The 15,321-nt window shown below is 45.4% G+C and overlaps 1 long non-coding RNA gene across 2 annotated transcripts; it reads left to right on the forward strand.

Annotated features, from left to right (window-relative positions):
* The first annotated feature begins 1,699 nt into the window (after positions 1-1,699).
* Positions 1,700-10,708, forward strand: LOC125706872 (uncharacterized). 2 transcript variants are annotated; one of them, XR_007382087.1, is made up of 7 exons: positions 1,700-1,759; positions 3,053-3,148; positions 4,627-4,802; positions 5,078-5,135; positions 5,485-5,705; positions 7,878-8,010; positions 8,374-10,708. It is a non-coding gene; the product is annotated as an uncharacterized LOC125706872 (long non-coding RNA). The 2 variants fall into 2 exon arrangements; XR_007382086.1 differs by having other exon boundaries at positions 7,878-10,708.
* Positions 10,709-15,321: the final 4,613 nt, after the last annotated feature.

Below are 15,321 nucleotides of genomic sequence, written 5' to 3' on the forward strand. Positions count from 1 at the left end.
CTAAGTGTTTTGAACTTAGTACCTGAACAACTATCGACATAATACTGAATGTTTTCATACAGTGCGTTTTCTTATCTGGACGAATGAATGTATGCAAACAGATACTGTAGGATTTTGGAGAGAGCTAGTTGTTATAACGAGTTAATGACATTACATATAAGTGACATTACTTATAAGTACGTTCCATTTCGCATGGGTCTATTTGGTTATGTACTGTAGACCTGCGTATAACACCAACAGCGTGAATGACCTACTGCAATTGTTTTTCTTTATGTTTTTTCAAGAATAGGCCGGTTTCGCGTTTCACAGCTGTATCCCCATGTGGTTACTTAAGGACACTTAAATTACTCTGCCTTTACTTAGCACTGAAGCAGACCACGGCCGTAGGTCTCGTAGCAGGCAATGGCGCATTACTTTTGGGCGCCTTAATGCATGGCGCACATATGTCCACTAGATGGCGCTTTATTTGAACGATGCACCTAAGAGGATGTAATTACACCGAGTAATGCTGTTAATGTGGCAGGTGCCAGAAATTTAAATGTGATTTAACAGTATGATTTAATAAAACTTTGTGTTGTTAAGATGAGCTTTTAGGCTCGGTATGGCAATAATATACATCGTATAATCGCTGTAGTTAATGTTAGTCTTTTATGCTAGTCAGTTTATCCCATTTAATGAAGGGCTGATTTACCTGTAGGTGGATTGCCGGGGCACAGCTGTGATTGGACGCTCTCTGTGCAGGCTCTCCTGCTGAGCCAGTCTCAGGGCAGCGTGGCCGGGAGGATCTCTATGGTAACAACCTTAGCCATTCTTTCTGATAACCAAACCAGCTCCTCAGTAACCAGCGTGTGTGGGCTTGGCGTTCCTCATTCTCCTCCCCTGCAGTATTTGGAAATGCCAGAGCCAAGGAGAGTGTGTCATGGTGGACGAGGGAGTCATGTGGTTCAGTTACCACGGTCACCTGGGTTCCCAGCTGGGGCAGAAACTGCCCTCATGGTCACACAAAGAGCTGCTCCAGAACGCTTCAGGTGAGCCCAACATTAATAACATGTATTATTCTATCCAGTCAATCAGCACATCTATGCAAAATAGATTATTGTTTAACAACAATAATGTTGACAAGGTGTAGTGTACGGTACAGTGTAATCTGCAGCGTTGGGAGTAGTTACATGTATTGGCATCTCTAAATTGAACAAAGAATGTGATTCTCAGTGTGACCCCAGTGATGCATTGGCATCCCATCCTGCGTGTGCCCCAGCCTTGTGCCCTGTGATGGGCTGGCATCCCATCCTGCATGTAGCCCAGCCTTGTGCCTTGTGATGGGCTGGCATCCCATCCTGTATGGATACTTTGCCAGCCCCTAGAGGTGGGCTCCTCGCTTTTAGACAATGTATTGCTCTTTGAGACAATTGGTGCGAAAATGCGCTATACGAATTGAATTGAACGGAACTGAACTGAAATGAATATTCCAAAATAAGCCATTGGCCTCAGATCATTTGAACCCAGTGCCTTTTGGTCAATAGGCTTCGAACCCCCCGCGACCCAGTAGGATAAGCGGTTTGGAAAATGGATGGATGGATGTAGTGAAACACAGTCTTGCTGTGCTGCTCTTGCCTACATATATACTGTTTAAGAATTCATTATTAGTATGTATTTAGAGAATTTTTATTTTGTCTTTGCCTCCCCCCCCCCCAGAATATTGTGTTTTATGAATGGCTACCGGTCTATATGGGAAGCAAATCCATCTCTGTCTATCCGGGTGCGTCACCATCCCAGCACTCGGTCTGGAACACGCATGTGTGTGTTTGTAGCTGCACGTGTGTGTTTGTAGCTGCACGTGTGTGCCTGTAGCTGCACGTGTGTGCCTGTAGCTGCGCATGTGTGCCTGTAGCTGCATGTGTGTGCGTACTGCACGGGTGTGCTTGTAGCTGCGCGTGTGTGCCTGTAGCTGCACGTGTGTGCCTGTAGCTGCATGTGTGTGCCTGTAGCTGCGCATGTGTGTGCTTGTAGCTGCGCGTGTGTGTTTGTAGCTGCGCTCGTGTGCTTGTAGCTGCGCGTGTGTGCCTGTAGCTGCGCGTGTGTGCGTACTGCACGGGTGTGCCTGTAGTTGCACGTGTGTGCCTGTAGCTGCGCGTGTGTGCTTGTAGCTGCGCATGTGTGCTTGTAGCTGCGCGTGTGTGCGTACTGCATGGGTGTGCCTGTAGCTGCATGTGTGTGTCTGTAGCTGCGCGTGTGTGTCTGTAGCTGTACATGTGTGTCTGTAGCTGCACGCATGTGTGTTCTGTCTGCTTATCATGTGTAGCCACCCCGGCATGTCAGCATGCAGCGGGAGCCGGAGCTCCGCCTCACCGTTAGCTGACTGTGCGTAACCGCTGAGCGAGCTCTTTTTGATGCTATATCATGCTTGTGCCGTGAGCCACTTTGCACAGCCAGCCAATCCGATTCCCCCAAGCCATCTGTTTCTGTTACTCTCATATGTTTAGCTGTGAACATCCTCTACATTTCTCATCAGCCCCCCTTCCTGCTGCCTGTTTCGCTCTCCTTACTCATCACCAGGCACATGCTGACCCTTGGATGTGTCCTGAGTTCCAGGCAGCCATCATGAGATTTGGCTCCTCCATGGTTCCCCCTGATGTTTATATGAGGGACTGTAAAAGATTTAAATGACTAAAAATATGGGGTTTTTTTGGAAGCTGTCGCCTCTCACCATCAGGAAAGGCAGTTCAGATCCTGCCCTTCTGAGCAAAGATCCTGTGTTCTTCTCACATCGCAGTTTGCCTTTTTCCATCCTCATTTCCTCTTGTAGTACAAGGACATGTACTTGTTAGTCAGATATAGTTTGTGTTTGAAGGTATTGCTGCCATTTATTCCTGAGAAAGGCCTTGGGTTAGACTCCATTGCCTGCTAGTTGGAATGGAGTGAAAACCAGCAGAGGTACCTGCATGCGAGTGCTGGGTATCACTCTGCTTCCAAAAGGCCCGTCTCGGGCCTGAAGGCCGCTGCTGTAATTTCATCTCTTCTCCCTCCTTCAAAGTGAGCTTTCTTCTGGCAGGCTTGGTGTCCTACTTCCACGCCGCAAAGTTCAGCAGGTGTGAGAAGAAGCACAGGGTCTCTGGAGGCACCGATGCTGCAGCCGAGGGTCCCAGAGGTTGGTCCATTAGCGGCAAACAAAGGGCCGCTCCCCCACGTCCCCCAGGCAGAGCCTCCCGTCTCCCCGCTGCTTGTCCCAGCGCCCCCCCTCAGCACCGAGCTGTGCCCGATGTTATCGTGGGCCCAGCAGTCTGTGGACGATTCTCAGTGCACACACTGCATGGCCCCGAAACAGGATGTAGTTTCTCCTGATTTCAGATGGCTAGGAAAAAAATGAACGAGCATGATGTCATAAGTCTGACATCGCCATGGAAATTGTAAACCTGTCGGACGACCTTGTGGTTGCACTTGTTTTAAATGTAGGAGTTAATGAAAGGAACAGCAGAAGAATAAAGAACAGATTTAATAGGTTACTTTTAAAATTGATGAATATGCAGTGATTTATGCCTGAACAAGACACACGCACATGTTTGTATCCGTGTCTTTGTGGGGACCGTCCATTCATTTCTACGGGAAAAACCAACCATGACGACCGTAACCCCCACCCTACCCTGACCTTAACCGTAAGCAACCGAGCAAAATACAAGACTTTTGGCATTTTTAGTTTTTTGATTTTCATAAAATTGAGTTTTCCTTTGTGGAGTCTGAAAAAATGGTCCCAACATTGTCTCTCTCTCTCTCTCTCTCTCTCTCTCTCTCTCTCTCTCTCACACACACACACACACACACACACACACACAAACTTCAACATGCACCCATTGAAATGTCATAAACCTGGACAAAGCACACTGCCATCTCTGATTTATTGTGCTGGTACAAGGCATCGTAAAATTTCACTTTGCTACTTTTAAAGTGAGGTCTTGCCTTTCCTGCTCAGTCTTAATCTCTTTAAGTCATTATTTCCCTAATATAACTTGGAAATAGCATTATTTGTTTAACAGATGTCCTTTTCCAGCATAATTTACGTCCTCGCTGGCCTACAGACAAATAAGGGAAGGTAGCAGTAAATGACCGGCTTAGTCACACAGCAGTGTCAGGCAGTGAATGGGCCTGCAGTGTGTCGGCCTGCAGTGTGTCGGCCTCCAGTGTATCTCCATGACGTTCAGGGCCCGCAAGTCCTTGAGTTTCCTCTTTCTTGGCTTTCCCACCATGGCCCCTCTTACCCTGTGAGTGGCAGGGCCCCAAAGAACCACTGAGGCAGGTGAGCGTGGCCCAGGGCCCCCAGAAAAGGCTGCGAATCCAAGACATTAGTGGCGCCTTCCTCTAGTCATTGTGCCTGGACAAGCAGCTCTATTGTCCAGTGACTGTCAGTGCCTCACACTGCTTCTCAAGGTCCCCAAGGAGTACGATCCAGTGAGTGTGGATCTGTACTGAAGCCTTCGTCTTTGTTCCCTATTGGGTGTGGATCTCTCCCTTCAGTTTGGCTGGATTATTTTTACTTTGCATCCCAGGTTCACTGCCTTCCATATCACCTCCTGTGGGCCTCTCTCTTCTGCCTCACTTTGTCCCAACTCTGGGGTCCCTGATTGGCTCCAGGTGCTGTTCTTTGAGGATGAGAACATGCGTTCAAAGATGAGGCTGCACCTGGTTTCTGCGATAGGCGGCGGGGGCCAGCACCTGAACGTCAAAGCCATGAGGGAGCACGGGGGAGCAGTGACCAGGGAACAGCGAGAGCAAAGTGCCGGAACCTTCTCAGACGTGCCTTTGCACAGGTGAGTTCCAGTCCCAGGATGAAAAAACTCATTTGCAGGTAGGCGGTGCTTTCAGAAAAGTTGTGAGCTTTGAGTTCTCTGATTCTTTTTCTTTCTTACTTTCTTTCTTTCTTTCTTTCTTTCTTTCTTTCTTTCTTTCCTTTTCCCTGTTTCTGTATTATTCTGTCTTAATGATTGTTGTATAACAAGACACCCATGTAAAGGGTCTTGGGGTGACTCTGTTGTGAAAGGCGCTATATAAAAATAAATTGAGTTTTTTGTTATTTCTGGGACAGGGTCTCCAGAGCAGAAGTCAAAGATGATGCTCTTCATGCATGACATTAGCGGAAATGGGTTCGTGTCTAAAGAGGATATTTTTGCCCTCCTTGTACCTTGTGATGCATCTGAATTGCAGCATTAGTCTGTCCAGCAAATGCTTCACCCCCATACCATTTTGTATGACTTGTACTGAAGCATTTTAGGCTAATTACTCTGTTGACAGAAGGTTCTGGAAGAGTGATGTCTATATGGCTTCCAGGATGTTGACATTTACTTGACGGCAGCTAAATCATAATAATAAATCAAAATGCATGGGTCATACATCAAACCACTGCCCCGCCTCTCGCCCTCATCCTTCTCGCTTTCCTTTTCACTCCTGTTCATCAGTGTCATCATGTCCCTCTGTATTTAATGGATTCTGCAGGTCCTTCATTGAAAAGTCTAGTGGCTGTCCCTCCCAGAGCCGGGCTGAGGAGGCCGTTACGGCGATGATGTGAGCTGCCAGGTTCAGCTTGGCCGAGGAGGTCATCACGGTGATAGTGGGGGCCGCCGGTTTCCTATGGGCCAACCCTTGTCATACTGGTACTGGAGGAAACATGACTCACCCCCTGGAGGCTAAATGGTGTACTGCATTCAACCCAATTGGTTAGTTGAATAGAAACGCAACACACGTGGTTGATCAGGTGCTAATTACCGCATACTCTGAAGCCTGCAGGTCTGCCTCAATACTGTTCTTGTGGTTCTTACTGATATCGCTTTCCAATAAGGGATGCAGACATTGTGCAAATAGTTTCTTTCCATCGATTTAAATGCATATTTCATGAATGTTTAATCTACTTTGTTAATTGTGTTGAAATGATTTGGCTTAAGCAGCAGTATAGTTACATCTCCCTGCTAGTAGATGTTAAAGTGCGTTTGTTTGGCCTGAGGTGATGTGATCCACGGGCCATTTTGTGGGGATAGGGATGCACAGGGGGAACAGACCAAACAGAAACCAGTGTGTGTCCTTCATGCATGAAAGGACCGAGTGCATGTCGAAGTGAAAGGCGAGAGATAATGTGTGTCAGTGTGTTGGTCCGGGGTTAATATCCATGCCTGTGGGGCTGGGTGCAGGGGTGCCGCACGAGATTTGGATCCCCATGAAAGCATATGATGTCATATGATGCCCCCAACCCTGACCAATCTAATTACGTTTCAATATGTCACCTGGGAGGGACTGATAGACCAGATGGATGGAGGAAGTCAGCCTGATGAATGTGCTGTAGTTATGTGCTAAAGCATGTTCACCTTGGGTTCACAGACTAGTTTTCTATCTTTGCACATTTTTTTTCCTGGTCACCTGCCCCCACTGTCCTTAACGATGTGGACAGGTCCAATGCAACCCTGACTCAGCAAGACATACATGAGAGAAAATAACAGCCAACACAGAACTTTTACCTTGTGGTATTTCACCTACGGGCTTTACATCACATGGTGACTCTCAGTCTATTCTGCTGGGGCATGTCGCCATGAGGTCATATGGGAGAGTCGCATGGCAACGACATGTAAATGATGACATCATAGTCCCTGAGAACTAAAGCACAGTTTTTTTTGTAGTGTTTATCAATCTATGAACACAGCATGTTAAAGAGAATTTCCAAGACGTTTTAAAATCCAGTAAAGATGAAGTGGCTTTTTTTTCCAGATTCCTGTATATGAGTTTTAAATACGATGCATTACGATATTATGGTACTGGATATACGTATCTGAATGCTGCGGCGCGCCCAAGTCGCTAAATAAGAAAGCTGTAAGTCTCGCTGTTCACCTCTTACTGCAGGTGACTGATCGTTAGCAATGAGATAAGCCTGAGAAATCTGACCCAGTTCCTCTACTCAGGGGTATGGTGGGAAATTCTGGACCCCTTGAGAAAATGTCACTTAAGGTTCGGATTGCTATGTTCATGCCCCCCCGCCATGAGAGGAGGGGATACCCCCACTGTGAAATGTCCTGTTTATTCTATAACGTGTATAACTTATCATTTGGTATACTGGAGGGCCCCAGCCTGTGCCAAAAAGATGCATGACAATCACCCCCCACCTCCATGGTCTGTGATTATGAGCTTCGCCCCCCCACAGAGCTGCTGCTCTGCATCTCCTGCAGGAGCTGCCCGCTCTTCTCCCCAGAGGCAGGAATGAATCCAACATCAATGGCTTCTTCCTCACCGGCATAAAATCGAGATGCAATTCAACTGTAACAGAAAACTCACCGGTTATCGGTATTCAATGGCAAAACTAAAAATTGAGCAGAAATTCACCAGAAATGGCCCACCCAGCTTGTTTTAATGTCCTGATTAAGGCGAGTGTTCACAGTCCGAAGAGAGATACAGCAGAAGCAGATACCAGCAGAAGATCCAGATGTTCAAACGCGTCGTGGAGAGCTTCCGCCGCCATATTGCCTGTTTCCCCTTTTGTGCCATCGCAGTTGATGTGCCCCTGTAGAGATGCTATCGCACGTTCCCCTGTATTGCACACATCCTGCTACCTTTCAAATGTATACTTTTGGGTTTTAGTGCCAAAAACCAACACCGATCTGCAGCTCTGGTCACCAAACTCAATTTTATAAAAATCTGTGACTGCAAAAAACTAAAAATGCCAAAAGTCTTGTATTTTGATAGGTTGTTTTTATGGTTGAGGTTAGAGCTGAGTAGGGGTTAAGGCTGTCGATGTTGGGATTAGGATTTTGCCCATAGAAATGCATGGACAGTCCCCACAAAGATTATAACATGCCTGCGTGCGTGTGTGTCCGTGTGTGTGTGTGTGTTGCGTTTGCCTTTGACAGGCCTGACTGACATCTTGCTGCTTGCCATCCTGGCTGTACTGTATGCCTTCACCACACGTCATTTTCGCTGCATCAGCTCCCGGTGCCTCTGGGGTCACACACAGTCTCCACGTGCTGATCCCCATTCCCATGAGTGAGTGTCAGCAGAACCGTGAGCCTGGATCAGGGCCAGATCTTGGTTGGCCAGAGGGCAAATCTCACATTCTGATTGGCTGTCTGTTGACAGTGCATAGTTTCTCCTTTCACTGAAGACAAGCACTGTAATCTTGTTCAATATCAGTATTACATGAATAGAACAATACATCATGTCAGAATATATTTAATAGAAGCATGTGGGATTCTTTGTACACCAAATGTCCTGCTGAGTGATGTAGTCTCACCTTCGCTATAATTTATGTAAGTTCATACAACCTTAAACAACTAGGCCTCCAGCTGTTTCCTAACAAGCAGAAAACTTTGTCTGACTGTCATCCCTGACAGCTATGTGCTTATGCAGGATCGTCGCTTTCATATCTACCTGATTCGGCCAGGAATCCTCTCTCTGATGGACGAGCTCATCAGCCTGAGCGGATAGAAAGTGGAGGATCCTGTGCTGACAGCAGAGCTTCTCCCTTCTGCAGGCTGATCGGGGTGCGAATCGCAAGCTTCGCCACAACACTGTTCCATTTCAGCTTCGCAAGGCAGTGACTTATTATCTGGCAATATTTAAAATGTTACTGCAGCACGATACGGTTCAGTTTCATTCAATAATACATGATCAACATTTTAAAAACAGTGAAACAAGCAGATTATAGAGGAATTTATTTTAATTCAAAATGACAATACACTTTTATTTTTCATTTTAACGGCAGAATAGAAAAACTATATGTCTGAGAAGGAAGAAATATCTGCGCAAGAAACGTCATCTTGTACTTTAACAGCAAAGCTATTTTTGGATATGTATGGCTTACTCTCTGAAAACCATAAAATTCACGGTAATATATTACTCTCTGGTAAGCTGAGTCTCTAGACTGCTATGCCAGATTTTTTTCACAGATTTTTTTCCCCAGTGTTTTGGCATATTGTCATGGTTTAATGACATAATGGTTGTTAGTTGAGTCAATTAAGATATATATTATATGTGTGGGGCGGCCACCAGACGGTGCAAACAGGCAAATTTTGAGAAAGATACTAGCATGTCTGCCACAGCATAATTTGAAAGCTTGCTTCCATCAGGAGTGTCCTTCAGCTTTCAGTAAGATAACGACTCATTATTGCTGAAGAATTATCTGTTGATAACAGAACATGAGGAACAGCTCATGACCTGGACTGCCTGGTCTTTAATCCCATTCAACTTTTATGGGCCAAACTGGACAAAGGAGTCAAATACGGCCACAAGCACCACACACCTCTGGGAACTGCTGTGTAAGACCCGGGAAGTAAAGAGGGCTGGTTTCCCGTTGAAACTTGTTAACTAAATGGTTTGTATCTAAGAAGCTGTTATTGAGGCGAATAGAGCCTGTTATGAGGAATCAATTTCCTTCAATACTGCTTTCGTGCTCCTGCCGTCTTGTTTTGTATATTATAGTGTTTCATTGTTTACAGAAAAATCATTGATGTAACAAGAACTCAAACTTTTGATTTGTAATGTATTGTGCTACTTATCATTTGCATACTAGCTTATAAATCAACAACCCGTATTATCAAAAGTTTCTGAAAGATATAGCTTAGCTGCTAAGGATGTAACAATTCGTCGAATCAAATCGACATATCGATTGTTACGGCCACAATATGATTTAATCCATGGTAACAGATCAGTCAAGACAAACCCCATCCCTCAAGTAAAAACACAGGACAAGCAGTAGCAAGTACAGAATGCAGTCAACATTGCATCACATTGACACCATTCACATAGCAATTCTGCAATTGCTGCCTTTAGTTGGTTTGGGGCTTCACTAAAAACTTCACTGGTGAAGCAGCCAACAGAATGGCCAACAATGCCTGAGAAGCAGGACAAATGTCATTTTGCTTTGCATGTATAAAGTCATTGAAGGGGCTTTCGTAATGAATATTAATAATGCATTCTGTAATGGTCTGATTGGTGAGAAATGAAATTAGGTGTGAATCCCCAACTAACAAAGAGGCCTAGAAGGACAAACTTGGGGGGGGGGTTACAGCTTATCCCTAAGGTGCACTTCATCTGGGTGACCCTAACCCAGCGGCTGTTTGAGTGGCCGTCTGACATCATCAGGGACGTGGACGAGATGGACACACAGGACCTGGTCTCAATCCACATCTGCATCACACAGCTGTCGAGAGGTTCGACCTTCAGACTAAAATGCTGGTGAGGAAGTAGTAAGTGGATAGTGACTTGTGTGAGGAGACACCAAGTAGTGAGAGGATAGTCAGTGGTGTGAGGAGACACGAAGGATGAAATTGAGCATGAGCATGTATACCAACGACATCATTTATTATATTGTAAAAGTGGCACAGCTGAAGTTGCCCTATATCGGGATGTAAAAGGTGTGTTTGTTTGGGATGCCTGTCTTCCGCAGCATGTGTGCGAGTGGCATTTCCAGAAGGTGTGGAACAGGAGTCACTTCAGGGGCCTTCGCTCCATCACCCACTTTGGCCGCCCCCAGTCCTGTCCTTCTTCAGCTGTCTGCAGAAGTCTATCTTCGCTGTGGCCCAGTCCGTCCCCAATACCCCTTTTAAAGCTCGGTTTCGACCTGCCAGCAGCTGTTCCAGTTCTCCCGTCTACGCCCCACGGTTACCTACGAACAGGTGAACGATAGCAGACGGCCTAAATTGTATCGTAAGTGGTTCTTACAGACTGACGTCACCCATCTTTGTTCTAGTTCCATTTCGTTTCTCAAGGTGGGTAAAGTCAGCGTGTTCAGCTGCGGCCCACTGGGCCTCACCAAGAACGTGGAGAAAGCCTGTCAGCAAAGGATCCAGTCCCAGCAGGACCTCTTCATCCACCACGAGGAGAACTTGTAATCTACCAAGAGTTCGGTTCCATCTCGTATGTAGGATGATCGGTAGTAAAATCCATGCTGAGCATTGAGGATTTCGTCGATGTTGATGTTCTGGTACAGCTTGTATCTGTCTCTCCTTCCTCGAGGTGCTTACTCAGGATAGGGTCCTGAAGACCTGGCGTCTTCCCAAAAACAACACCAGTTTTAGCAGCTATTAAAATTCACCTAGACTGCGGAATGCACAGTACAAATACTACCCCAGTTCCCTATGAATAAAATAATTCTAAAATATATTTGTTGAAATCATCCATTGCGTTTGCTTTATGTGAGCTGGCGTTGCTGTGCCTTTACCCTGATCATTGATTCAGCGGTTTTTGTCAGCTTGCCATCTCGCTGCAGGATTGTCTCTGCTGTATATCTGTGTCCCTGTGTTATTCTCACACAAGAGATTCTTCTAGAAGAATATTGTCATTTTATGTACCTTCTAATTACTTATGTCATACGGTGAACTGGAAGATTAGCAGAGGTTTATTAAGGAAGTGTTTACAGGCTGCATACCTTATTTTGAGTGATGTTAGTGCTGATATTCACAGTAAAAACAAGCATATGATGCTTACATGCCCATTATAATCCCATCCATCCATTTTCCAAACCGCTTATCCTACTGGGTCGCGGGGGGTCCAGAGCCTATCCCGGAAGCAATGGGCACGAGGCAGGGAACAACCCAGGATGGGGGGCCAGCCCCCCCGATTATAATCTTCTGTGTGAATCACGATTGTCTTTATTGACAGCAGGTAATTTGCAGAACACTGCCACCCAAGCCATTATTTTTAGATGAAAACAAGAATTGATTCTTACTAAGCCTGGGTTCAGAGTGTTGCCTTATAGGGATGAAGAGAAGGTCATATTGAGAAACCTTTCAAGTGTCACAAAAATGCTTTTGGATTTTTTTGGTTGCTTAACTGAATCTCACAGAGAGGTTAACTGGACTTACTCTGTCTTCCAGAAAAGCCAGATCATCTGTGAGACTTGAAGATTGTGAGTAAGAATCCAAGCATTGCAAAGTGCTCTGACTCATCACAAATGCTGAAGCTCGCAAATGTTTGTTTATTTATTTATTTGTAAAATGAATGCCAGGACATTTTCAAGAAGAACTATTTCCATTTAAGGTTTGGTAACATAGTTGTCCAGTACATATTTATGCACATTGAAGCATAACTTTAATCTGACGTGCTTCCTCTGCCGTTTGATTGCTTGCACTCGTTTTAAGATGTTTGCTCTTCGTCATTCCTTAGTAAAACCCAGGAAGAACTCAGGGTGCCTAAGATTCATGCTGATTCTGGCATAATTCAGTGTCAATTTATGTAGCTCAGTTGTGACTCTGCATAGAAGGATATCTGGCAGGTTTCAGGTTTGCCTTTATTTAGCAGGGAGAAAAACATACTGATAAATGCAATACAGTTGCAACAACAGTGGAAATTGAGTGAATGTCATTAGTATGCATGTCAATTAATGTGATGCATGTAATTAGTGCAAATGTCATAGAAGTGCAGGATAGTTCTCTACTTGACCTAAGCTGGGTTAGATTTGCAGATTCTCCCTGAAGCCCGGTCCAGCTGGACCATGGCGAAAGATAAGACAGTTTGCAGATAAAGTGATTCAGGCTTCCGCACTGCGATGGTGACGTTGACGATGACTCAGCTTCCAGTGGAAAGACACAGGGGACACTGGCGGGAAACAAAGGTCATGCCAAGGGACCCTTCCATAAGCCTGTTGACCGCGCTGACTGGACACTCACGGCCCTGACCATCTATGACGAGAGGCCAACATGCTGAAATCTCCAAGTCAAAGCTGTGTGTGTGGCAGTGAGCTTAAAAAATGGGTATTAGGTTCTCCCACTGTGATGTCTGCTGCATTGAATGCTGGGAATTATAGCATTCACTGTGGTCACACAGGGTACTATTGCGTTAACCACGACAGCACTGACAAAGGCAGAGAGAGTGCTCACTTTCAAAAATTCCAGGCCACTGCTGGGCTTGTCAGTGTGGCTTGTATCACCTAATGATAGGTTTTCCCAGCTTGTGGCCAAGTCCTCCTCTGTAACTGCGTTACCCAACAGAGATGCACTGAAAGTCATCCAAGTCGTGCATGAACACGCACTGACCATAAATACACAATATGACAAGCCGCCGTGAGGCGGCGGAGGGTTTCGCCTTAAGTCTCAGCGTGAGAACATGGGACCCATCGCAGCTCTTAGGCCGCGGCATTTTCCCGTTTGTTCGGAGACCTTCGTTCATTCATTTATGCTCAGCTCCAAACGGCTACTTTCTTAGGACGTTCAGAGTCTCTTACCGCTAAGTAACTTACTCTTGCTAAGTTCTTTGAGCCACAAAATAATACGTCTTGGAAGACTATCATGACATCGTGTGGTTCACGGTGATTTCGGGTTTGTTAGACACCAGATTGACTTCACCATTATCTTAGGCTGCTGCGCAGGAATAAAATTCAAAGCTGTTACAAAATAGATAGTTTAAACCTCAAACAAACAAAAAAACCTAAACACGATGCTTGATAAGTATTTTAGAAACGGGTTTTAAAAAGCATAACAGTTAAATCGTTCATCCGCCTGAGCATCCGTGTCATTTATTATGCTTTTACTGGCATAGTTTTCACGTTGCAACAACGAGAATGAACAGGCTATTCTTAACGTTTTTTAAAATTAAAAGTGTTATATAATCATTTCATTATTTTCAGGAAATGATTGAATTTACTGTACATTATTAGGAGAAGTTTACATATTGAATTCCGTCATAATACAGAATTGTTTAGGTGATCGGATATTTCATAAAGTATAGTAGCGTTTGGGAGACATCGCAGCGATAAAACGTAACCGAAGGGCTGCGCTTTAATGATAGACTAACAGAAATGGCAACCTCAACTACAATATGTTTGATTATTTGATATTCAGTCTGTTCAAGAACCGAAACGTCGCTCTGTAATTTCGGAAATATTAATAACCGATTCAGCATCATTTCCTTTCGTCACTCGGGGAGAAAGTATCGGTGTAAACTGAGCAAATGAGGACCCCTAGCGGCAGCTAGTTTCTGCCGGGGGTGAACTGTATTCACTCTTTCTGTAGGCGTTATTTTTTATGATAGTCATGCATAAAGGAGGTCCAAAGAACGGGAATTGAGGGTTTTAAATTAAATATAAGTGAAGCGAACATAAAGTAAAATCTATAGACGGTAGAGTAAATATAGTTCAAGTAAAACCAAACTACAACAGTTTTTTCATCACTCTCCTCTGACTGACCTGCCGTCATGAGGCTGCTGAATTCTGAGAAGCCCTTTCTGTGCCTCATCCTGTCTCTGCTAGTAGATTTGGTTCCTGTCCCCGCCAGATTCCAGACAGGTCGGTGGCCCTTCGCTGTTCCTAAATGTGTGCTTGTCCCACGTGACAGCCATGCCTGCACGGGTCTACCCCCCTCCTGCTCTGAGCCTCCTGCCGCAGTTCCACCGCCTTGCTTTGGGTTAAGTGATTCTGGAAAATGGATGAATGTGCTGTCAGTACTGTACCCACCAGGAAATTATTCTACTCACATCATCTGGGTCCTTTTTGATGACACAATGCTGCAACGTGAATGTCTACTAAGCCGTAAAACTGACCATTCAGTATTTCTGGCCAATTATCAGTTAGCGTGTAATTGATGCGGAACTGAATGTGCTTCGCTTGCACCGCAGGAAAGAGGTCAAGATCAAGGTCAAATGTATTTATTTAGCCTGCTTAAAATCAGCCAAAGTTGTACCAAAGTGGCGTAAAGGACAGGCACATGAGCACATCTGCCTCACGCACAGCTGGAGTCATTGAATCCACGCAGTCGTTTTGCATTTGGACTTGACTGCCCCATTTCAGCTGAAGAGCTGGTCAGGAATAGGGACCCGCAGTTTGCCTGATAGCCCCTGAAGCCGCATGTTTTCCTAATTAATGTTATCTCTGCTGTAGGGCTGCAGCTGCTCTGTTCTTATCTGGAGTTCTATAGTACCTTCCACAGTACCCGTGAGCATTTGTCTCATAAAAACCAAACGTAGAACTTCTAAAAGCGGCAGCAGATTGACCTTTGGGTTTGCAGTAGCGTAGCGCAGGAGATTGAAGCAGGAAAACACACCAGCAAAGCGAAACAGTACGGAGCCTGAAAAGAGATTTTTCTCGCTAAACTCTGCCAATCAATGCCGGCTGCAAGATAGCTGCATCCAAACCAGATCCGCGGATGAAAGCCACAGTAATTCTGTCTGTAAAGCCCGATACGTTTTTTTAATACTAATGACATTATGCATCCTTGCAGCTCCTGGGCTGTGCAATCGATGAGTCTCGCTCTCCTTGGGGCTCTGCGTCTGTGCACGGCGGCCTGCCCCACAGTGTGCCTCTGAAATGCAGAGAATCCCAAGGCTGGGACGTCACCATCGCCAAATGTCCCCACAATGTGATAA

This window comes from Brienomyrus brachyistius, chromosome 13 (genome assembly GCF_023856365.1).
Source record: "Brienomyrus brachyistius isolate T26 chromosome 13, BBRACH_0.4, whole genome shotgun sequence".
Lineage (NCBI taxonomy): Eukaryota > Metazoa > Chordata > Actinopteri > Osteoglossiformes > Mormyridae > Brienomyrus > Brienomyrus brachyistius.